This window comes from Podarcis gaigeae (genome assembly GCF_964106915.1).
Source record: "Podarcis gaigeae genome assembly, chromosome: 9".
NCBI lineage: Eukaryota > Metazoa > Chordata > Lepidosauria > Squamata > Lacertidae > Podarcis > Podarcis gaigeae.
The window spans coordinates 7,041,612-7,065,878 of NC_139685.1; the positions used below are offsets into that span (position 1 = coordinate 7,041,612).

Here is a 24,267-nt window from a genome sequence, read left to right on the forward strand (position 1 = left end):
TTAATAAGTGCTGATCTGAAGCCCTAGGAAGTTAAAATAACGGGAACTGGAAATCTATTTTGTCTTCAAGTTCTCTTCGGTTTTGATTCGAAAGCGAACCTTTATTCTAATCCTTTATCAAATTTGGAGCTGTTAATATAAATTATACATCTGTGAAATAATGCATTTTATTAACCACACTTAAGCAACTGCAACAAAACAGTATATAATTGTTTTACATTCACTAATAAGTATTGTATAGAAATCTTACAAAGTTCAATTTGCTGAGAACTGTGCATAAAATGTTAAAACGGATGTAAATTATTTTTAATAAAGAAAATTGTACCATTTCTCAGTTGTAATTGTCTGTGACTGCATTTTTACTGGTTTTCGAAGGCAGCAATGGGTGTAGGATGACAGCGGGTAGTGGCTCAGTAACCATCACAAGCACATCTGTCTAACATTTCCCCAGGACACAGATTGTATAATGTGCATTTGATACTGTAAAAAGTGTAGCAGTCACATCCCTTGTTGTAATGCTGATTGAAGTAGCAGATGGGTAAGTTGTGGCTTTCCAGTTGTTGGACTCACATCTCCCATCAGTCCCAGCCAGCTTGGCCAGTGGTCAGGGTCAATGGACCTTGTAGACCAGCGACATCTGAAGAGCTACAGGTTCCCTGCTCCTCTATGTATGTATGTATGTATGTACCGTATTTTTCGCTCCATAAGACACACTTTTTTCTTCCTAAAAAGTAAGCTTTTTTCTTTTCTTTCAAAGCCGCTAATCGTTTGCCAATCAGGGAGAGAGAAGAGGGGCGCTAGAGATAAAGGAGGCTGCATGGGAGGGGGGAGGTAAAGACAGCAAACTTGCAAGGAGAGGAGACAGGAAGACTAAATCAATGAGGAGAGAAATTAGAAGAAAAGGAGGAGCAAAAAACTGCTCCAGCTAAGGAAAAGACACTAAGACAAACAAGAGGGAAGGGAGAGTTGAAAGGTAGCAGCTGATCGGTGGGATTGGGAGAGAGATAAGGGAGGCTAGCAGAGGCTGCCTGGGAGGGGGGAGGTAAAAGCCCATGGATCCTCAGAATTTTTGCATTGGGTCACCCCAAATTCACCATCAGATCACATAGCATGTCCATGACTACAGCCTGCACCAAAAAAATCACGCATCTACTGTTTCCCCGGGCTGCAATGGTGCAAAAATGTGGTGAACTGGGTTCCAGTGATGAACTGAGATGAACTGGGTTGCAGTGCATGAATGACTAATAGTCGTGTATCCACAGAAATGACCAGAGGAGGAATGACTGCTAGGAGGAGCGCAGAGAGATGAAATGCCCTGGTGCAAATGCAGCAGCACAACCAGATGCCTTCCTCTGCCCAGATGCAACAGAACATGTCTCTCCCCTATTAGCCTCTACAGCCACAGCAGGCCACCTTCCAGCAGTTTGACTTCTCCCCAAAAGGACCTCACTCCTCCATTGTCTCCCGAGACAGCCGGGTGCCTACATATCTTAAAAGGGGCCAGTGAGAGCCTTGGGTGTCAATAAACCCCAAGCAACTGGTTTGTTGTACAGGGCAAATCTCTTAGGAACATCTTTTTTCTAGGGAAACTACAGGTGATGTGTTTCTTTGGAAACCAGTAACCTCTCTCCCCTCCCTGCACCACTCAGGATCAACTCACCTGCAGCCCAAGGCCTCCCTCTTCTTGGGGGCTCTGCCCCCTGGATGGTCTCAAACTGGAAGAAGACGAAAGAAGAGACGTTGGTTGGCCAAAATAAACTGTGTCTGTCAGAGCTGGTGGCCTGAAGGCACCATAATGGCCAAGGAATGGGCAGCCCAAGAGGAGGTCAGAGTCAGAAGTTTTCCAATTTATTTCATTTCTTTTCCTCACCCAGGAAGTGCGCTAAAGCACACTGACAAATGTCAATTTTCCACGCAGTTTTAATACTGTTTGGTTGGGAAACTTTGGGGGGTTTGTACAAATCTGAGGGAAGAAAAGAAAGTAAGACTACTTCTCTGAACACCAGAAATAGTAGGAGCACAGCTGGAAAAGAAAGGGAAATAAGCCTCACTAAGCGTAGCATGGCTTCTTTCTAAGCAAGCATATATACAACCAGCCTTGTGGCACCAGAACTACGCTGAGATTGCACAAATTCACACATGATCTCAGAAATGGGATTTTGCATTGTACCACCCAGAAACCAAACACTTCTTTCTGAAAGCTCACCTTCACATTCTTCAACCCTTTCTCAGAGGCCAAGCATTTCTGAGAATTTATTGTCTGAATGTACACTACACACAGTCCAGCCGCGTTGCTGAAGGAATCCAATTATGTATTCATCTTCAATTTGTTCATGCATTTTGAATTCCTTAAAAGTAGCATATAGGGATTGGAGGAGAGCCCCGAAGTCATTGTTGTTGGTGAAGTTGGTCTTAGAAAGCTGATGGGAAGAAACAAAAAATGGTCAGTTTCTTTCTGGGCTAATACTCAATAAATCATGTTATCCTCTAAAAAGGTATTTGACACCATCCCACTTCCCTGGTCAAATGTGTTTCCCCTCCCCACCACAGGTGTTTCTAACTCTGATTAAGAACAAAACAAAACCTACCTGACAACACATTATTAATACAGGTAAAAAGTCATTTGATGTTATTTTAACATATGGTAAATAGATCAAAACCTCAGTTTTAACTTCAGTAGTAAATGTATTCTATTTACATTATTTTTGTTGTAATTATGGAAAAAAGGTTTTGATTATAAATCTGGTAAGAGTACAAGCTTTTAAAGTGCTTTTAGGGTTGTGCTGTAGTTCAGTGCTGAGGTTCAGAGACTTCCAGGACATACTCATTCATTAGTTTAGAAAAGATACTACACTAAGATGTGCCAGTGAGGCTATAATGCTAGCACCAGTGCAGGCAGAAAATGAAATGTCTTGAAAAAGAAGTTCAAGGAAATCAGTTCCTACATTCAGCAGTAAAGCCCAGGATGCTGCTCTTCTACCATAAGTTGGCAACCATCCTTCTACACTAGAAATATGTGACTATGGACTATTCTGAGGTATCGGTATTCCCAACCAGAGTCAAAGGACAAGCCCCAGAACAAGCACAGAGACAACATCCAAGCAAACCTCATCTCCCAGACCAGGAACATCTGGCCAGACAACAAAGACTTCTTCCCTACTTGGGACCCCCAAAGTAGGGATCAATGCCAACTCTGCCACCAGTATCCAGCACTCTTATTTCTCAACTGGCACCCACAGCTGCCCTTTCTAAGACGGCTGCTGCTTGCAAGCTGCCACATCCTATCTTGAACAGTTTGTGCTTTCTCACTCCATGGGTGTGTCCCACTGTCCCGGGGCGTGTGGTTCCCTCCCACCTTGGTAGTTCTACAAAATGTACAAAAGTGAACCATGCGTGTCGAATATGAACAAAGAAAAGCTTGTTCAAAAATCCAAATGTCAAAAAACACTGCCTGCTGTGACCGTAGAGACATTGGCATTTCTCCTCGGGTCACTGCTGTGGATGAACAAGGATTCCCACATGATGAGGTTAATGTCGCCAGCATTTCCTTGCTCTCCCTTACTTGTTAAGCTGCCAACTTGAAAAGCAAAGATACCTGCTTCAAGGAACGTGCACTCTAAAATGATACAGGGAGAGAAAATCTGCCTTTAAGTTGCGCCTGCGGACACACCAACTCTGCATTGCAAATGTGACATGAAGGCTGGCAACATTAACCTCATCATGTGGGAATCCTTGTTCATCCAAAGCAGTGACTGGAGGAGGAAGGACTGCTGGGAGAAGTGCAGTGAAAAGAAATGCCAATGTCTCTACAGTCACAGCAGGCACCGTAACTCTCCTAGAGTTTGACTTCAACCCCGGAGGCGCACAGGGGGATGCCAACCACCTATGTTTTGGATTTCTGAACGAGCTTTTCTTTGTCCATATTCGACACGCATGGTTCATGTCCTCAAAAGTCCAATCATGTCTTCTACAGAGTTTCTGCCTTCTGCATAGCTGGGAATCGCAGAGGAGAAGGGGTGTATATAGTGGAGAGGTGTGTCGGAGGAAAAGTCGGCGGCTAATGCACTTAGGCCCGCGCTTCGTTCGGGGTTGCCGCCTTTTGAAAAGATTCTTAAGCCAAGGACACGCGTGCGTGCGTGCGTGCACACGTGTGGCGAGAAGGCCACACGTCAGAGAGAAAAACAACCACACGTGGAGAAGCTGCGTCACGTCTCCGGCTAAGGAAGCGCAGCGAGGGAAAGAGGCTCGCAACTAAGCGCATAAAAACGGGGGAAGAAAGAGGGGAAATCTGCAAGCGGAGGAATGTGGCGGTGGAAGGGGGGGGGGGAGAGAAACACGTGCGCGGACGACGGTGGCCGAGAGGAGTCACGGCCGAGAGGAGTCTCTCTTCAGCGGGCGCGCGCGCGCGCATCCCCTCTCAGGCAGCAAACGACCGCCGGCCGAGCGAGGCCTCAGGGGTCCGAAGGGCCGTGTCTCGGCGCCTCACGTAACGAGGGGCGCGCGACCACCTCGCCCCCCCTCCCCGGCTATGGCCGGCGCGCCGCCCGTCGCCGCCTCAGAAACCACCTCCTCCTCCTCCCCTCATACTTTGTCACAATAAAGCCCGACGAGTTGCTTCATCCGCCACTGCGTCGCCGTGGAAACATCCACCTCCCCAGGGAAGGGAGCCATCTTCTTTCCCCCATAGACTTATACAGAGAGAGACCCAGGCGCTCCCGCTCGGCAACCGCGGCCAGAGACGCTGCCTCTTCTGCGCGTGCGCCCCGCTTCCAACCGACGCTCTCGCGGCCCGGGCGACAGTTAGACCAACGGTCATCTCTGTCCACAGTTTTGTCTGGTGTTTCAAAAACCCACTGCTTTTTTCTGGGGGGGGGGGGACACGCAGCGGTACACATACCCCTAAACATTTTGTGAATTTAAATTTGGTCTCAATGAGGGGCAGTATTTCAATATGAGTAGTAAAATGAGAATACGCCTAAAGGGGGTATTAAAGGGTAAAAAAGCACTAATGAAGGAAGGTGAGGACAGGTGACCTCACCTAGGCCCGAAGTCACCCCCCCCCCATCAAAGCTTCTCAAAGTTTTTCAAAATCATTTTCTCAGCAGCTAAGCATCAGAAACATTCCGCTTGCTGTAACTAAAAAGATTGTAACAAAAGGTAGGGAACACAGTCCATTGTTTCTCAGGCCTTTTTCATGCCTTCTGGCCTTGCTAAAGAATCACATTGCAACTTACTTTCTGTCCGGGAACCATGCCAGAACAAGAGATTGAAACATATCTGAACACTCTGAAACCCCTTTCCTGGGAAGAGTCCAATAGTCCCAAGACAGCTTTCTGTTCATGCTCAGAGGAACTCATGGGGCAGGACTCTGGAAGGAGGAGAAAGGGGGAGGGAACTGGAAAGGGGTATATATGCTTGTGCACATGGCTGTGAATTCCGTGCATGCTTTTTGTGACTTATCACACTTGCTCCTTCTACCAGTTCATGGATGGTAGAAATAAAAGCCTTTTCTCCGAAACTATTCCTTGAGTGTCTGTTGACTCCCACTTCCCTTTCCCAGGCGGAATATTTTTCCCAGCCGAGGGCAAAGCCTCATAAGGCTACAAACCCACTGCTTTTTTCTGGGGGGGGGCGCAGCGGTACACATACCCCTAAACATTTTGTGAATTTAAATTTGGTCTCAGTGAGGGGCAGTATTTCAATAGTAGTAGTAAAATGAGAATACGCCTTAACCTTTTTTTAAAGGGGAAAAAAGCACCGCAAAAGCCTGTTCAGTAAAAGATGAACATGCACAAAAGAAGAGAGAGTTGGCTATCAGGAGAAATTACGCCTCTTTTGTCTCTCTAGAATAATTGTCTCTCTCTGTTTGCCTGTCTTATCATGTGCTGTACATACTCGGGAGAAGTTAATGGATTTGGTTGCAGTGCTGCCTCTTGCCAGTAGAGGACATCTGCATCACACAAATGGATTTTGCTTTTATGCTTGAGGGAGGTGGATGAGTAACTAAGGGTAGATAAAAAGTGTGCATATCAGTGGCCTGTATTATTATTATTATTATTATTATTATTATTATTATTTGTTGTTGTTTAGTCGTTTCCGACTCTTTGTGACCCCATGGACCAGAGCACGCCAGGCACTCCTGTCTTCCACTGCCTCCTGCAGTTTGGTCAGACTCATGTTGGTAGCTTTGAGAACACTGTCCAACCATCTCGTCCTCTGTCGTCCCCTTCTCCTTGTGCCCTCCATCTTTCCCAACATCAGGGTCTTGTCCAGGGAGTCTTCTCTTCTCATGAGGTGGCCAAAGTATTGGAGCCTCAGCTTCAGGATCTGTCCTTCCAGTGAGCACTCAGGGCTGATTTCCTTCAGAATGGAGAGGTTTGATCTTCTTGCAGTCCATGGGACTCTCCAGAGTCTCCTCCAGCACCATAATTCAAAAGCATCAATTCTTCAGCAATCAGCCTTCTTTATGGTCCAGCTCTCACTTCCATACATCACTACTGGGAAAACCATAGCTTTGACTATACGGACCTTTGTTGGCAAGGTGATGTCTCTGCTTTTTAAGATGCTGTCTATGTTGTAGGTGTGCAGTTTACTTTATATTTAATCCTAGAACAACTGGAATTTCCCATTGCAGAACAGGAAGATGGCAATGGGTAGGGGGAAATGATATAGTGTGAGCTGGGAAAATAATTGTTTTCCAGTATTGCCCAAATGTGATAGGTTTCTTTTAAAATCCATGGTTGTAGAGCACACCCACACACCCAAAAAATGAAATAGCGCAGGCCGTGGGGGGAACTTGAACTGGGTCTCGCCACCTCAACCGCCGCCTCAGCCTCTCTCCACCAGGCGGCCCTCAGGGGCCTCGCCAACCCTACCATGGCCCTGCATGCTTGGCACGACAAGCCTGCTAGTCGAGCGGCCGACTCGGAGCCGCCCTTCCGGCCTCCCTTCTTTCTTTCTTTCCTTCATTCCTTCTTTGCTGCCAGGCGAAGATACCGACTTGCTTTTTCTGGCTTTGAGCAGAGGACCATCCAGGAAATTTTGATGCATTGATATATCACCAAGCTCTGCAGGTTATTTTGCAGATTAGCACCTGGACAGACAATAACTCATATAAACTGAGACATAGAATCCTGGAATTGTAGAGTTGGAAGGCACCCAGGGGTCATTTGGTCCAACCCCCTGCAATGTGCGAAGGCCCTGCCACAGGTCACTGCCAACTCAGCAACCCCCAGTGGGGACACCACCAACAGAGCCTCCTCTGCTGGTCGTATGGCCTGGGGAAGGTGCTCTTGTAGGTAATTGGGTTCCAAGCCATTTAGGGCACTGTATGCTCCAACTGTTCTTGAACTGGGTCTGGCAGCTCAATGGCAGTCATGTAGTGATCCGGGTATTGATATATCACCAAGCTCTGCAGGTTCTTTTGCAGATTAGCACCTGGACAGACAATAACCCATTGGGCTGTCATACTTACCAACAACTGCAGCTCAGTCGTACTCAGCTGTTATGTACTGAGTCGAATAGGATCCAAACTGCAGCAGTCTGATTGGTCCTAGAACAATAGGATCCAAAAGGCAGCAGTCTGATTCGTCCTAGAACAATAGGATTCAGAATGCAGCAGTCGGATTGGTCCTAGAACAATGCAGCAGTATGATTGGTTGGCAGGAACCACCCAATCATGCTCCAGATTTAAGTGAATCCACAACCTGATTGGCTTACAGTAGAATTCCGGAATTAGCCAATCATGTGCAGCCCATTGTGTAAATAATGTATATAAAGCAGATACCTTGAGGGGACTTTCATTCATTCCTCCTCACCACTATGAGCTGAATAAAGAGCATGAAATCACTTTGCGACTCTGAGTATATTTCACTGGCGACGAGGATGGGATCCCGCTGAGCTGACTGCCGCACACAGCACCGCAGCACCGCCACCTGCCGCACCGCTGCCTCGCACCGTGTATCCAGGCTTCAGCTCCGGGACACAAGGAACTCAGAATGGCAACCGACAGCAGCTTCTCGCCGTTCAACCCAGCAACGGGAGACTGGGAAGCGTACGCCTCCCGTTTCACTTTCCTCCTAGAAGCCAAAGGGGTCACCGATGAAGAAGACGCCAAGAAGAGGGCGATATTCTTCAGCGTCTGCGGAGAGGAGACGTTTGAAATCGCCCGGGCTCTCCTTGCGCCTGAAGACGTCGCTACTGTTCCATACAAAACAATAATGGAACAGCTGAAGGGGCACTTTTCGCCGCAACCCTCAGTGGTGGCTCGTCGAAATGCCTTCTATGCAAAGCGGCAAGCCCCTGGGGAAACCATAACTGGGTTTGTGACCTCTCTCCGCCAAGCCGCCCGGTTCTGCAACTTCTCAGAGCTGGAGAACATGCTTCGTGACCGCCTCGTCGGTGGCCTGAGGGATGAGAAACTGCAACAACGACTCTACGCTAAGAAGGACCTAACGTTCCAGGTCGCTCTGGAGGAGGCCCTGGCAACGGAAGCTGCCAAGAGGTCGACGCAAGAGGCACGGCCGAGCCTGCCATCCCAACCGAGGGTCCACCACGAAGACCTCACTGACGACTCAGGATCTGACAGGGAGGAGGTGCACCGAGTACAGCAGCGCACTCAAGCAGCCCACATACCACAGCTGCCTCGACGAGAAGGAGGGAACTGCGCAAGCTGCGGGGAAAGTCACGAGAGGAGGACCTGCCGTTTCCGCAATGCAGAGTGCAGGCAGTGCAGAAAATTGGGACACATCGCCCGGGTGTGTCGGGCTCGGCCCACCCGACGCCAGGCATCAGATGACCAATCCAAGAGCCCCAGGTCCCGGGGCCCAACGCACCAAGGCAACTCGACGGAGCTCACGGACTTCCAGGTATACCAGTTGCCCTACCCCAACATAGAGAAAATTTATGTAGAGGTACGGATAGAGGGGGCCCCATGCCGCATGGAGCTTGACACGGGTTCAAATCTATCCATAATCTCGGCAAGGACCTTAAGGAAACTGTGTCCTACTGGGGGTCCCAAACTCAGGCCGGCCCCATTCACCCTCCGGGACTTCCAGAAACGTAAGGTCCCCACAATGGGGGTGGGGACCTTCAGGGTGCAATACCGAGGGCGGACGCGGCAACTGGACTTGCTTGTGGTCAAGGGCCCCTACATTAGCTTACTGGGATTGGCATGGTTTGGACCACTGGGACTAGCCATCACCGGAGTGAACCACACTACCTTACAAGTGGATGTGGACGCTATATGCAAGGAATTTCCAGGGGTTTTCGATGGGAAATTGGGACAGTATACGGGCCCCCCCATTGCTCTACAGCTTGACCCCGCAGTACGACCAGTCAGGCTCAAGGCCCGCCGGGTCCCGTTCGCCCTGAAACCACGTATAGACGAGGAATTGGACCGGCTAGTGGAGCAAGGAGTGCTGGAGCCGGTGCCTAATGCCCCCTGGGAAACCCCAATCGTCACACCCGTCAAGCCTAATGGTTCGGTCCGCATCTGCGCAGACTACAAATGTACTATAAACAAGGCCCTCACGGCCCATGCATACCCAGTGCCAGTGGTCAGCCATGTCCTTGCTACCCTGGCTGGGTCGAAAATTTTTGGCAAGCTGGACTTGGCCCAAGCATATCAACAGCTGCCAGTAGATGAGGCCACAGCAGAGGCACAGACGATTGTGACGCACAGAGGAGCGTTCAGGGTAAAGCGGCTGCAATTCGGTGTCAGCGTGGCACCAGGTATATTCCAGAATCTAATGGACTCGCTCCTTAAAGGGATTCCTGGCGTCACCCCCTTCTTCGATGATGTGTTGATTGCCGGGCCCACACCAGAGGAGTTTGAGGACCGCCTCCGCACCGTTCTGCACCGTTTCCAGACAGCGGGTCTCAAGGTGAAGCGGGAAAAATGTCTACTAGGAGTGCCTCAGGTGGACTTTCTGGGATTTATGGTGGACGCAGAAGGGGTCCACCCGACTGGGGACAAGGTACGGGCCATTTGTGATGCCCCTGCGCCCAAGAGCAAGACTGAACTTCAGGCCTTCTTGGGACTATTGAACTTTTACCATTCCTTCCTTCCCCACAAGGCGGCGGTAGCGGAGCCCCTACACAGACTCCTGGACAAGCGGGCCCCTTGGGTGTGGGGCCAGCGCCAGGAGGCTGCATTCCAGGCAGTCAAGGACCTGCTTGTCTCAAACTCGGTCTTGGCACACTTCGACGAGAGGCTGCCGGTGGTGCTAGCATGCGACGCCTCGCCCTATGGCATTGGCGCTGTCCTGGGACACCAACTCCCGGATGGGAGAGAGGTACCGGTGGCATACTTTTCCCAGACACTCAACGCAACCGAGCGGAACTACTCACAAATCGACAAGGAGGGTCTGGCAATTGTGAAGGGAGTAAAAAAATTCCATGATTTCTTGTACGGGCGGCCCTTCACCGTGGTGACTGACCACAAACCGTTGCTTGGCTTGTTTGCCCCCGAAAAGCAGACCCCCCAAGTGCTGTCTCCTCGTGTCCTCAGGTGGTCAATTTTCCTTGCCAGCTACCAGTATGCGCTGATTCACCGCCCGGGGAAGGCGATGGGCCATGCGGACGCCCTCAGCAGGCTACCACTACCAGAAACAGGCCCCGACCCAGCACCTGCACAAGAGGTTATGAGCCTGGAGCTGCTTCCCGACCGCCCCATTCAGGCACAAGAAGTGGCACACCACTCCAAGAAAGATAGGGTCATCTCCCGGGTCCTGGACTGGGTGTGGAGGGGATGGCCCAGCAGCAGGCCTGGGCCAGAATTCGCTGGCTACACAACCCGCAAACATGAACTGTCGGCCCACAAGGGGTGCCTTTTATGGGGAAGCAGGGTCGTTGTTCCCCAGCCCCTCCGCAAAAGGGTCCTCACAGCCCTACATGAGACACACCCAGGGGTAGTAAGAATGAAGGCCCTTGCCAGGAGTTATGTGTGGTGGCCGGGGATCGACGGAGAGATAGAGGCCTGGGTCAAACACTGCCAGGCCTGCCAAGAATCCCGCCCAGATCCCCCAAGGGCCCCAGTCCAGTCCTGGGAGTCCGCCCGAGCACCATGGTCACGCCTGCATGTGGACTTCGCTGGCCCCTTTCAGGGGAAAACATTCTTCATAGTGGTGGACTCCTACACCAAATGGCTGGAAGTCGCACTGGTACCGTCCACTTCTACGTCCGCAGCCATCCGGGTACTACGCAGGCTGTTTGCAACCCACGGGCTCCCTGACACTCTCGTCTCAGACAACGGGACTGCATTTACGTCAGGAGAATTCCAAACCTTCACAGCGCAGAACGCCATCCGCCACATCCGTTCGGCGCCATTCCACCCTGCCACCAATGGCCAAGCAGAACGCATGGTGCGGACCACCAAGGACACCCTTCGCCGCATGACGCAAGGGGATTGGGAGTACCGCCTTGCCACATTCCTCCTAGCACAGCACAGCACCCCCAGCTCAACGACTGGCCGGAGCCCCGCTGAACTACTAATGGGTCGGCGCCTTGCAATCAGATTGGACCGTCTTCACCCCGATAGAGCTCAGGATGAGGTAGTGGTGGGGGAAGGCAGGAACCCCCGGACCTTCGAGGCCCAGGACCCAGTGTACGCAAAGAATTTTGGGGCAGGCCCAGCATGGGTACCCGCCACAGTCACCAGGGTCACTGGCCCTGTGTCGTACGAGGTGCTAACGGATGGAGGGCAATGCTGGCGCCGCCACTGCGACCAGATACGGCGACGATTCCCGGGAGAAACCCAGGAGGAGGAAAGGGCAGAGGAGTCCCAAGGGAACAGTGGGGCAGTGAGGCCCATAGAGCAGCAGGGGCCAGCAGGAGAGGCAGAATCAGTAAATACAGAGAGGACCCGTGAGGCCGAAAGGACACCGGAACCAGAACCACGACTGAGCGAGCCGGTTGCGCCAGACCAAACAGCCCCATCACAGCCAGCCTCCTTGGAACACGAGCCAGAACCTGAACACCGGACCAGGGAACACCACAGGCCGCAACGGACACGTAGGCCGCCAGCGTACCTTGAGGACTATGAATGCGACCTCCCGGGCAGGACTGGAACTTAGAGGGGAGGGGTGTTATGTACTGAGTCGAATAGGATCCAAACTGCAGCAGTCTGATTGGTCCTAGAACAATAGGATCCAAAAGGCAGCAGTCTGATTCGTCCTAGAACAATAGGATTCAGAATGCAGCAGTCGGATTGGTCCTAGAACAATGCAGCAGTATGATTGGTTGGCAGGAACCACCCAATCATGCTCCAGATTTAAGTGAATCCACAACCTGATTGGCTTACAGTAGAATTCCGGAATTAGCCAATCATGTGCAGCCCATTGTGTAAATAATGTATATAAAGCAGATACCTTGAGGGGACTTTCATTCATTCCTCCTCACCACTATGAGCTGAATAAAGAGCATGAAATCACTTTGCGACTCTGAGTATATTTCATCAGCCCAGTGTTCCGGGGTGTAGAAGGGTATCGGGGTAAGGTCGGAGCTGGGAGGGGGGCAAAAAAGGGTCTCTTAGAGGGTGGGGAAGGGGACATACGGAAGGATCTTTTCCGGGAGGGATTGGGGGTGGGGAAGGGTTTCAGGGGGTGGGGGGGCATATTCGGGGGTGGGCTGAAGGGAGAAGGAGCAGAGGAGTGGGACAAGGTCTGAGGGGGACTCGGGGGGGAGGGGGAAATTTTCGGGAAGTTCAGTGGGGAGGGAGGAAGGCAGGAGGGGGCTATCTTCAGGGAAGATCTCAGGGGGGAGGGGGGCATATTCGGGGAAGGGGGTAGATTGGGGGAGGGGGGCAGGGAAGGATGGTTGGGGTCCTGGGCAATGGGAGCACTGGCGCCTGCAGCAAGACATCTCTCTATCCCTCTGCAACTGCCTTGGAGTTCTCTGGCGTCTCCAGGGACACTGGAACCCCACCATTGTGACACAAATGGCTGCAAATCCCAGGCAACCAAACAAGGATCCTCCAATTTGTGGGTCAAAGTCAACCTCCCCAGCGGTCTGTTTAACTTTGGCCCACAAGGCCATTTTTCCAGCGTCACACTCACCTGGTCCATGGGAGATGATTAATTGGGCAGGGGTTTGGGATCCATCTTCAGTTAGCTGCATAGACAATAACCCATTGGGCTGTCATACTTACCAACAACTGCAGCTTAGTCGTACTCAGCCCAGTGTTCCGGGGTGTAGAAGGGTATCGGGGTAAGGTCGGAGCTGGGAGGGGGGCAAAAAAGGGTCTCTTAGAGGGGGGGGAGAGGACATACGGAAGGATCTTTTTTGAGGGGGAAGGGTTTCAGGGGGCAGGGGGCATATTTGGGGGTGGGCTGAAGAGAGAGGGAGCAGAGGAGTGGGACAAGGTCTGAGGGCAACTCAGGGGGAGGGGGATATTTTCGGGAAGTTCAGGGGGGAGGGCGAAGCCGGGAGGGTGATATCTTCAGGGAAGATCTCAGGGGGGAGGGGCAGATTGGGGGAGGGGTTCAGGGGGCAGGGAGGGATGGTTGGGGTCCTGGGCAATAGGAGCACTGGCGCCTGCAGCGAGACATCTCTGTCTGCAACTGCCTTGGAATTCTCTGGCGTCTCCAGGGACACTGGAACCCCGCCATTGTGACACAAATGGCTGCAAATTCCAGGCAACAAAACGGGGATCCTCCAATTTGTGGGTCAAAGTCAACCTCCCCAGCGGTCTGTTTAACTTTGGCAGCTTAGTTTAACTTTAACTGTTTAACTTTAACTGCAGCTCAGTCGTACTCAGCCCAGTGTTCCGGGGTGTAGAAGGGTATTATCGGGGTAAGGTCAGAGCTGGGAGGGAGCAAAAAAGGGTCTCTTAGAGGGTGGGGAAGGGGACATACGGAAGGATCTTTTCCGGGAGGGATGGGGGGGAGGGTTTCAGGGGGCAGGGGGGCATATACTATCCCACCTGGCTGGGTGCTGAGCATGAAAGGCAAGAGTCACAACACAAGGGTCTTTCTCACAGGACCTGAACTGCCCATTTGTCTACATCATTCATGCACAGCTTCCAGTTACAATTAATGAGGAAAGGTCAAAGGAACTGGATGTGTTAAACAAGACAAGAAGGGTCATGCCAGATCAGGCCAAAGGCTCATCTTAGTCCAACATCCTGTGTTCCTACAGTGGCCAACCACCCACAATCCCCAGCTGTTAGCTGGGCTTCTTGATTCTGAATGATGATGTGGTTTTAATTCCACTTTGAGGACTAGTTCAGTTGAGAGGCTGCCTAGAAAACTGAATGCAATTAAAAAGGGACAGATCACCTCTGCAGCTTCCAGATCAACTTGCACCTTGTAGGCACTCATGCTCCCCGACTTGTCCAAATCGAACTTCCTAAAGACTGCCTTATAAGATACAGAAGAGAAAAGGAGATAAGGTGTCAACAACTGAACCCAGCGGCTGAGCCCCAAGAATCTAAGGTGTCCAGAGGAAAAAATAAATTATGAGTTCCAAGGCTCCAGAAGGAATCCATCAGTTCATAGTCTAACCACAAGAGGGAGATCAAGAAAGGATCACTAAACTGCAAACTCTCCAGACTTAAGTCCCATCTACAGGGAAATGAAATTTCAGAACCAGATTCAAAATTCCTTAACATGCTCAAATCATGATACTGGACATCAACATTCACATTTCAGAATAAATGGATGTCAAACTACAAAGTTTGATTGTTTGGGCTCTCTCATTTTCAGTCCACTCCATAGATATGTTCCAAATTTTTTGACTCAAGGCAGTTCCCGTCAACCCAGTGAAAACGCCTGATGTTTGCTGCTGCTGTTGCTTTCAGTCCGCAGACGATAATGAAATAATGTTCCCCACCGCAAACCACCACCATTTGCACTGTGATTCCTTTGCAATGAAATGAATGGGATGGAATAAAGTAATGAATCTCAAGTTATGTAAGATCCTCTGTTTGTGGCTGCAGCCGCAAGCAGAGGATCCCGGCACCGGTGGCAAACCGCTATGTACAGCGAATGTGCGGCGTCACATGCATGCACTGTGCGTAACACCGCTGCACATGCGCTGTACATAGCGGTTTGCTGCCGGCGCCGCTCGAGCGCCGTACGGATGGTGGTGGGATCCCTCTGTTGCCACTACAGCTGCATGTAGAGGATCCTCTGTTTGCGGCTGCAGCCGTCTGTACGGCGCTGGAGCAGTGCCTCTGGCAAACCTCTATGTACAGCACATGTCACGGCGCCTTCGTTCACCCCTGGTTATCAGAACACTTTCTGAATCCCAGCAGATGTACTTTCAACAAATTATTTATTTATCTTTATCATGCCAAGTCGCTTCTGGAGCACTGCATAATATAATTAAAAAGAGCATCGTTAAGTATGAGAAATAAGGAGTGGTGTAAGCTTTTATGGACGGTAATTCAAAGTGTAGTGACGTTACGTTACATTAAGAGTTGATGCATTTTCTGTAGTGATGCCAGAGAGTAAATGCACCCACACAAAATATTTTCCTTTACATTGGTAAGGCTGGAGTCGTAAAACAAGCATATATCAAAATGCAAAAGAAAGAAGGGCAAACGGAACAAGTTTTTCACTCACCGAAGCCCCATAAGTAATTGCTTTGCTGGATCCAGCCAAAGACCCGCCTAGGTGCCGACAAGCTCTCAAAAAGAGCATAAAGGGCAGTGATTTCATCTGTATTTAGAGAAAAGGGCTAAGATTCAGTGTTAGGATAGACTCACGGAAATCCATTTGTATACTCTGAGTATGACTTCCAGCTTATCCTGTGGGACTAAAAACTAAAAACTGTTCTTTAGCGCTCAACTCAATTTGGCTTGCCATTTGTTCCGATCTACTGCTAAAGAGCAGTTTTGGAAAGGGGGAAAAACCATTCGGACTCATGGTCTCTAAACACGGCACAAACAGAAGTGTGGACAAGCCCCTTAGATATCACACCTGCTAAGTATGTACATTGACATTCTGTTTAGCTACAGTGGCTAACAGGTGTTGACAGACCTCTCTAAATTATTCCATTAACTTGATTAAGATAAATACCGTACTTTTCTGTGTAGGTTTTTTTACTTAAAAATTATGTGAAAAACTGTGGGTTGTCTTATACACGAGGCAATCTCCCCCCTAATTTCTTAAATTGGAGTCCCTAAAAATAGGGGGCATCTTATACATGGGGGCGTCTTATACATGGAAAAATACAGTAAATAAGCAGGTGCCCATTCCTACCTTTTAAAGTTATTTCCACGTCTTCTTATATGAAGAAAAAATTGCTCAGCTATTCAAATCAATGGTTTCTTTAATCTATTTCTATACCATCCTGGCATACGTTATTGCACACAAGGAATGTGAAGCACATCAGTTTTAAAACAGTCACACACATGCACTAAAACAGAAAAAATGACTAATATTAATATTAAAAGGAGGAAGCAGGTGAAGTAGGCAGGGACACCGCTGTAGAAAACCCCAATTCTCACTATTATTCACGCAACCTCAGAAGTTGGGGGGGGGTCCTGAAGAAAGGTAACACACAGAGAGGGAGGGGGAGAGAAAGTGTGGACAGGGGACTTTGGAGAAGAAAGAAAGGAACTTGAAGCAATTTGCAGCTTACCACTAATTCTAGGGGCATGCAGGTGGCGCTGTGGGTTAAGCCACAGAACCTAGGACTTGCCAGTCAGAAGGCTGGCGGTTTGAATCCCTGTGACGGGGTGAGCTCCCGTTTCTCGGTCCCTGCTCCTGCCAACCTAGCAGTTCGAAAGCACATCAAAGTGCAAGTAGATAAATAGGTACCGCTCCAGAGGGAAGGTAAACGGTGTTTCCATGCGCTGCTCTGGTTCTCCAGAAGCGGCTTAGTCATGCTGGCCACATGACCCGGAAGCTGTACGCTGGCTCCCTCATCCAGTAAAGCGAGATAAGCGCCACAACCCCAGAGTCGGCCATGACTAGACCTAATGGTCAGGGGTCCTTTACCTTTACCTTACTAATTCTAGGAGGTAGAAATTGCTGTTGTGGGTTCCAGCTCATTTCCCTATAAAAATGATTGTTCAAGTAGAAGCTGTCCAGGTTGCTTTGGGGAGGTGCATGACTTTCATAAGCCATGTATTAATTCTGTAAACTTTTGTTTCTAAACCGACATTTGCTGAGGTCATGCCAAGTCACGGGCAAGAGGAGACTTGAAAGGGAGAAATTGCTTTGCCTGTATATTCTTTTCCCACACCTGTTCCTACTATTCCCCCACTCCCACTATTGGGTTTATTTCTGGCTTCAGATCATAAAATAAATCATAATTTCCCTAGCCACTCTGAATGGCAAGAATAATTTTATTATTTGTGGGTGGTGATGGTAGGGTTGGTGGACTTGCATGGAATCCTCTGCAAAGGCCTTCCAGTCCCAACCCATGTGAGTATTACAAATCAAACATAGGCCTGGGAACTCTGCATTTTCTTTGCAATGTGAAGCTCTGCCCTGAAACTTATTTGGACTGCCAAGATATTGCTAAGCATCAGACAGCAGTTTTCTTACACAGTTTCCTGGCACAATTTGGAAATGGAATGTGAGGTGATTGCAAAGAAGCCAATCAACAAGTTTGTTGCAGTGTTTGAACTACCTTAGATGCTTCTATGGAAACGGGATATTTGAGTGTTGCTGTAAAACATTTAACGTCTGTTTGATGAACGTGGAGCCAGGAAGGAAAATTATAACGCAGTAAGATTTGGCCCTGCAAACCACATTTGTGAGAAGCCTGAAAAGGAATCTTGCTGCTGTGCCAGGGTTTCAGGACTTGCCCCCCATACCCCTAAACATATTACATTTGTAGCGGGGGGAATAATTGACAATGGCCTCCTTTTGGTCCTGAGCCACCTCTAGCTGAATATGACTAGTCGTGCAACAACAGCAGATACCACAATGGTGCATTATTTTTGCTACTTTTATTTGCAAAAGCATTTCCTCTAATAGCAAATTTGGGTGGTTGAGTGCCTGCCAGTCAATTAGAAACACCCAAAGATAAGATTGAGGTCCCTCCTTAGAGAACAAAGGTCTCAGGGATGGAAGGTGTTATGAAAAATGATCCCTTTGAAGGGACCCATTCCTTGTTACATGAACAGTGGTCCTCTCATGCAGAGGGTGGGAGGTGTCCTGGTACTGGGTGATCCGAGGACAAGGGACATAGGTAGCTGGGTGAGTGATGGCTGTGCAGGCTATATACCGTAGTAGCCTGAATATAAGCCTCACTTCCCCCTCCAAATTCTGACCATAAAAAGTTAAAGTGCGGCTGAAATTCTTGACCTTACAAAAAAGGGCTTTTACGATATCGCTGCTGAAACAGACATACGGTAAAACGGAACAGGTGTGAGTGCCTGCAGAATTTTAAGGGAGTGGCTTATATTTGGGTGTTACCTTTCTCCTCCTTGAATGTTAAAGGTGCGGCTTATACTTGGGCCAATACAGTAGTAGTTGTGCCTGCTTGGCACGAAAGTTGTGGATATCATGAGAGCCAGTGTGGTGTAGTGGTTAAGAGCGGTAGTCTCGTAATCTGGGGAACCAGGTTCGCATCTCCGCTCCTCCACATGCAGCTGCTGGGTGACCTTGGGCCAGTCACACTTCTTTTAAGTCTCTCAGCCCCACTCACCTCACAGAGTGTTTGTTGTGGGGAAGGAAGGGAAAGGAGATTATGAGCCGCTTTGAGACTCCTTTGGGTAGTGATAAAGCGGGATAACAAATCCAAACTCTTCTTCTTCTACATGCCATTTACGTAGCTTGATAGAGGGTTGAGTCAGTGGTTGTGGTGCATGACGCCAATTACACTGGGAACGTGTAGGATGGAGGAAGAGAAACAGCTATAAAAAGGAAGAGAGAGCCATTTGATTATCCAGGCAGGCCATTTCCTGGCTCACGCTTGAAAAGATATTGTTGCACCCCAATCTCAGAGCAGCGCAAGATTCCAGGTGGTTCCAATTGCTCATCCAGGGTTTTAGTATCCTTGGAATGAGAGACAGTGGAGAAGGTGGTGCCTTTATAATATATGGTTAAAAAGGTAAAGGGACCCCTGACCATTAGGTCCAGTCATGGACAACTCTGGGGTTGCGGCACTCATCTCGCTTTACTGGCCGAGGGAGCCGGCATACAGCTTCCAGGTCATGTGGCCAGCATGACTAAGCCGCTTCTGGCAAACCAGAGCAGCACACGGAAACACCGTTAGCGACTGGAGTTAATTGTGAGGGGTACCTATTTATCTACTTGCACTTTGACGTGCTTTCGAACTGCTAGGTTGGCAGGAGCTGGGACTGAACAACGGGAGCTCACCCCTGTGAGATTAAGAAATAAAGGAAAAATTACAAGCAAGGGTGTGCCTCAAACTCAGTCTGGAAAGTCCCCATGAGCTGCGTACACAGGATAAAGAAATCCAAGGGGCGTAGGCCCATATCTGATAATAGATGAAGTGGTTAGTGTAGAGTGGACAATGTATTAGAAATGTGTTGAACTCTGATAAGTAGATTGTAAGCCAAGCCTCTGAAAGAGGGGCGGCAGCTGTAGGGATAAAACTGCTGCGCTTATGCCTGATCGAGGCCCTTCGTATCTACGGGTACGGAGGGTCCGCCTTTGCAAACGCGACTAATAAAAGGGTTAACCTTATATTGAAGTCCTTTGTCTGTTTGTTTCCACGAACGACTTCTCACAATTCTGGCGCCCAACGTGGGGCCCTTGACGGGTGGCTCGAGCGATACTCGGACCCCGGGCAGGCGCCCCTCCGTCCTTTCGGAGTGGCTCGGGGCCGGGATTTGTTCATAGCAATCCACAAGGGCTAAGACAGGACTCAATATAGGTGGGAGAGACAGTCTCGATTATCAGCGGTCAGGGACCGCGAGAGCCCAGCGGGGACGCCCGCCTGTTCACTAATCTCGAGAAGCGGCGCTGGACTGTATTGGGTGAGTAGACGTGAGAATTTTTGTAAACTGTGTTATGGGGCGGGGGTGAGAGACTCGTCTCTTGAGTGAAAGAGAGGTTCCATATGGACGCGTGAGTGTGGATCAGGGCTCTGCCCTGACGAGAGGATTAGCTTGCGGTTCTGTCTATCCCGCGAGGGAAGCGGCCAGGCGATTCCGTGTGATTGTGATAGAAAGTGAAGTTGGAGACATTGTAAACCATGGGTAAGGGTCAGAGTAAGAGACAGAAGGAGATAAATGTGAAGGGTCCTATAGACCCTAATAGTCCATTAGGGCAAGTATTAATACAATGGAATGAGGATTATATGAGACAATATACAGTTGGTTTGTCAAAAGTGACTATGATTAACTTCTGTAGGGTGATTTGGCCAAAATACCCTATAGGGTCGGACAAAATGTACAACTGGAACCCTGAGGGGGAGACTGAAAGGTATTGGATGACACAATTGAAAAAGTACCTTATAGAAAATAAGAGAAAGAAAAAGAAAAAGAAGTGAGGCAGGATTCTATAAGATTATTGAACTGGTTGGGAAAATTAGGAGTAAAAGTGTCAAAGGAAAAACTGCAGTTCGTGCAAAAGAAAGTAAAATATTTAGGGCATCTGTTGGAGGGAGGAACAAGAAAACTAGACCCAGAGAGAGTCAAGGGAATTTTGGAACTGCAACCCCCAAGAAATAAAACAGGAGGAGGATGTTAGGACTACTGGGATATTGTAGATTGTGGATAGACCAATATGCAAAATTGGTTCAATTTTTAAATCAAAAACTCATTGGGGACGAAAAGGTAACATGGGAACAGGAGGATGGATTAAAATGGGAAGAAATAAAAAGGACTCTGATCGGGGCCCCGGTCTTAGCACTGCCCAATCTTCAGCAACCGTTCCACTTGTATGTAACGATCGGTTCCCAGACTGCTGTAGGGGTCTTGGCCCAAAAGAGAGGGGGGCGATATCAGCCAGTTGCATATCTTAGCAAAACCTTGGAACCAGTAGTACGGGCATGGCCCACCTGCATCCAGGCGGTGGCAGCAGCGGCTGTATTGGTGGTTGAGAGTAGAAAATTGACTTTTGGTGGGGCCCTAATAGTTCATAAAGGTAAAGTAAAGGTAAAGGTACCCCTGCCCGTACGGGCCAGTCTTGACAGACTCTGGGGTTGTGCGCCCATCTCACTCAAGAGGCCAGGGGCCAGCGCTGTCCGGAGACACTTCCGGGTCACGTGGCCAGCGTGACATCGCTGCTCTGGCGAGCCAGAGCCGCACACGGAAACGCCGTTTACCTTCCCGCTGGTAAGCGGTCCCTATTTATCTACTTGCACCCGGAGGTGCTTTGGAACTGCTAGGTTGGCAGGCGCTGGGACCGAGCAGCGGGAGCGCACCCCGCCACAGGGATTCGAACCGCCGACCTTTCGATCGGCAAGTCCTAGGCCTAGTTCATAGCCCACATCAAATATCTACTGTGATGATGGGGGCAGCCTCCACCTGGATGACGGACGGTCGCTTAGTAAAATATGAAACTATTTTGAGGACAAGCCCCAATATTACGCTGGGAACCGACCGAAATTTAAATCCAGCTGAGTTTCTGATCGGGGAAAGAAAAGAGTGGGAGCCAGATGAACATGACTGTATGAGTACTATACAATTAATGTCAAAAGTCCGGGAAGATTTGTCAGAAGTGCCCCTGGCGGAAGGAGAAAGATGGTACACTGATGGTTCTAGTTATGTTGAAGAAGGGAGGAGAAAATCAGGATACGCTATAGTTAAAGAAGATGGGGAAATTCTCGAAAGCGGGGCTTTGCCGGCAACCTGGTCGGCTCAGAAATGTGAAATCATGGCCCTGACACGGGCTCACGAGTTGGCAAGGGGCTTAGAGGTAACCATATGGACAGACTCCCGCTACGCATGGGGGGGTGGTACATACTTTTGGTAGAACTTGGCGGGACCGGGGATATATTAAGGCAGATGGAAAACAAATAGAGCACATGGCATTGCTAGAAAGGCTATTGAATGCCCTTACTGGACCAGAAAAGGTGGCAGTGGTTCATATTTCAGCCCACACCAAAGGAACGAGTCCCGAAGAAGTAGGAAACAGGTGGGCTGATTTGAGAGCGAAGGAAGCCGCCAAGGGCATCCCTAGAGCCGCACTGGTTCAACAATATAGTTTGAAAATACCTGTCTTGACCAAAGCGGACACAGAAAACCTGGTTTTTACCCCCCCCCCCAAGAAATTGATTACATGAAGAAGGAGGGATGGAAACAGAGGGATAATGGATGGGAAACCCCAGCAGGGCAAGTGGTAATACCAAAAGCTATAATGATGGGGATCCTAGAAAAGGTGCATGAGGGTGGGCACTTCGGGACGGAAGCAATGATCAATATGGTAAAACCCCTATATTGGAGTAAGGACATGTGGCCTATGGCACATGCCATAGCCTGGAAATGTTTGATATGTCAAAAAGTAAACAAGACCAGGGCCAAAACAACTGAGAGAGGAGGGAGGCCGTTAGCAGTATGGCCTTTCCAAAGAGTGCAAGTAGATTTCACTGAACTACCCGAAAGGGGGGGGGCAGAAATATCATCTCACGGGGTGGATGGAGGCTTTCCCTAGCAGGAAGGCGACGGCACAAGTGGTTACTAAGGCTGTTCTAGAACATATCATTCCCCGGTATGGTATAATCGAGGCCATAGATTCAGATAGAGGTACACACTTTACCCAGAAAGTGTTACAAGAAGTGATGGCAGCCCTGGGAATTAAATGGGACCTCCACACACCATGGCATCCTGAAAGCAGTGGGAAGGTAGAAAGGGCGAACGCAGAAATTAAAAAACACTTAATTAAATTATACTTGGAAAATGGGCTACCCTGGACAAAAAACCTTCCCCTGGCTTTGTTAAGAATACGAATAGCACCAAGAAAGGACCTGGGAATCTCCCCCTTCGAATTGGTGATGGGAAGACCATACCTAGCCCAGCTGGGTCAGCCCCTGGTAGAATTTAAAGATTTGTTCCTAAGAAAATATTTGCGGTCACTCTCCCAGTCTTTGTTGTCTCTTCATAGACGTGGCGTTTTGGTCCAGCGTCCTCCACTATTGGAACATCAGCACACATTTCAGCCTGGTGACCGGGTCCTGATAAAAGCGTGGAAGGCGGAGAAGCTACAACCTGCTTGGGAAGGTCCATTCCAGGTACTGCTTACCACCGAATCTGCAGTAAGGACCAGAGAGCACGGGTGGACTCACTATCATAGGGTCAAGAAAGCTCCGCAAGATTGGAGGGTATCTGTTGATTCAGACAACCCACTAAAGGTGACGCTTACCAATCAGGGAACCAGGAACCAGAGAGGACTCAAATGCTGACCTTAATGTGCCTATTCTGTGATTGCAAGTGCTTCTATGAATGTTGTTGTTGTGTCCATTGTGAGTATTGTGTATTATGCGTGCATTGTACAAAGTTATGTAACATAATCTTCATAGAGGACATAATTATCCAATATTGCACAATCACCTTAGAAGGAGAGGTCCATTGTAGTCTGACTAGAACCCCTACAGTGGTGCAAGCAGTGGACCAATTGAGACAGAAACAATGACAAGGGAGGGAGTAAAGAAAGTAGTGATGGGAATTGGCCTGTTGATTATGTTAAGGGGTGTCACGGCCAAAGAAATTCAGAATTGTGACCAGTGCATCCAGACTACTAAGACTGGGACTATGATTACACGAACTCTAATGTATTACAACGTTGCTCCAGAATGTGTGAAAAAATTAGATCCCTGTGTCCATAATCAGACCCAATATTTTAGATGCAAAACTAGAGAAAATAAGACAGAATGTTACGAGCCCCTAGCAGTGGGACCCATTACGTCCAGCATATATGTATATGGATATAAAGGGGGAAATGCAACCCTGTATGTTTATGGGCTAAGGAACGTCCTTCCACTAGCCCCCAAATATATTCATTTTGGTTTAGGGATAGATGGAACCGGAAGGGATCCTTATGGGTATCTGGTCATAAAAATACATACCACAAGAGTTAGCAAAAAGCCCATTTCAGTATATGAGAGCTTCGAGGAAGAAATACAGCAGTTAAACAACTTACCCCTACCCTCAAGAGCCCATAACATGTTTTTAAGCCTGGCTGAGACCATCGCCAAAGAGTTAACTGTGAGGAATTGTTTCGTGTGTGGAGGGACAAACATGGGAGACCAATGGCCTTGGGTGGCTCACGAGGTAAATTACACTGAGGTCTGGAGAAATGAAAAGAAATACACATACCATCATCCAGGCAATGAGGTCTGGCAAATATCAAATAACCTGGTGGGAATGGAATGCTTTGTCAGGAACGCGCCAAGTACAGAGGG

The 24,267-nt window shown here is 49.1% G+C and overlaps 2 long non-coding RNA genes across 4 annotated transcripts; one reads left to right on the plus strand and one right to left on the minus strand.

Moving 5' to 3' along the window:
• Positions 1-1,215: 1,215 nt before the first annotated feature.
• Positions 1,216-4,995, minus strand: LOC310825217. Of its 2 annotated transcripts, XR_014555164.1 has the most exons (3): positions 4,588-4,988; positions 2,207-2,420; positions 1,216-1,715 (listed from the first exon to the last, which is right to left on the minus strand). It is a non-coding gene; the product is annotated as an uncharacterized lncRNA (long non-coding RNA). The 2 variants fall into 2 exon arrangements; XR_014555165.1 differs by lacking the exon at positions 1,216-1,715 and having other exon boundaries at positions 1,840-2,420; positions 4,588-4,995.
• A 1,005-nt stretch (positions 4,996-6,000) lies between these two features.
• LOC310825220 lies at positions 6,001-14,904 on the plus strand. Of its 2 annotated transcripts, none has more exons than XR_014555168.1 (2): positions 6,001-6,541; positions 13,979-14,904. It is a non-coding gene; the product is annotated as an uncharacterized lncRNA (long non-coding RNA). The 2 variants fall into 2 exon arrangements; XR_014555169.1 differs by lacking the exon at positions 6,001-6,541 and adding an exon at positions 13,555-13,686.
• The last annotated feature ends 9,363 nt before the right edge of the window (positions 14,905-24,267 follow it).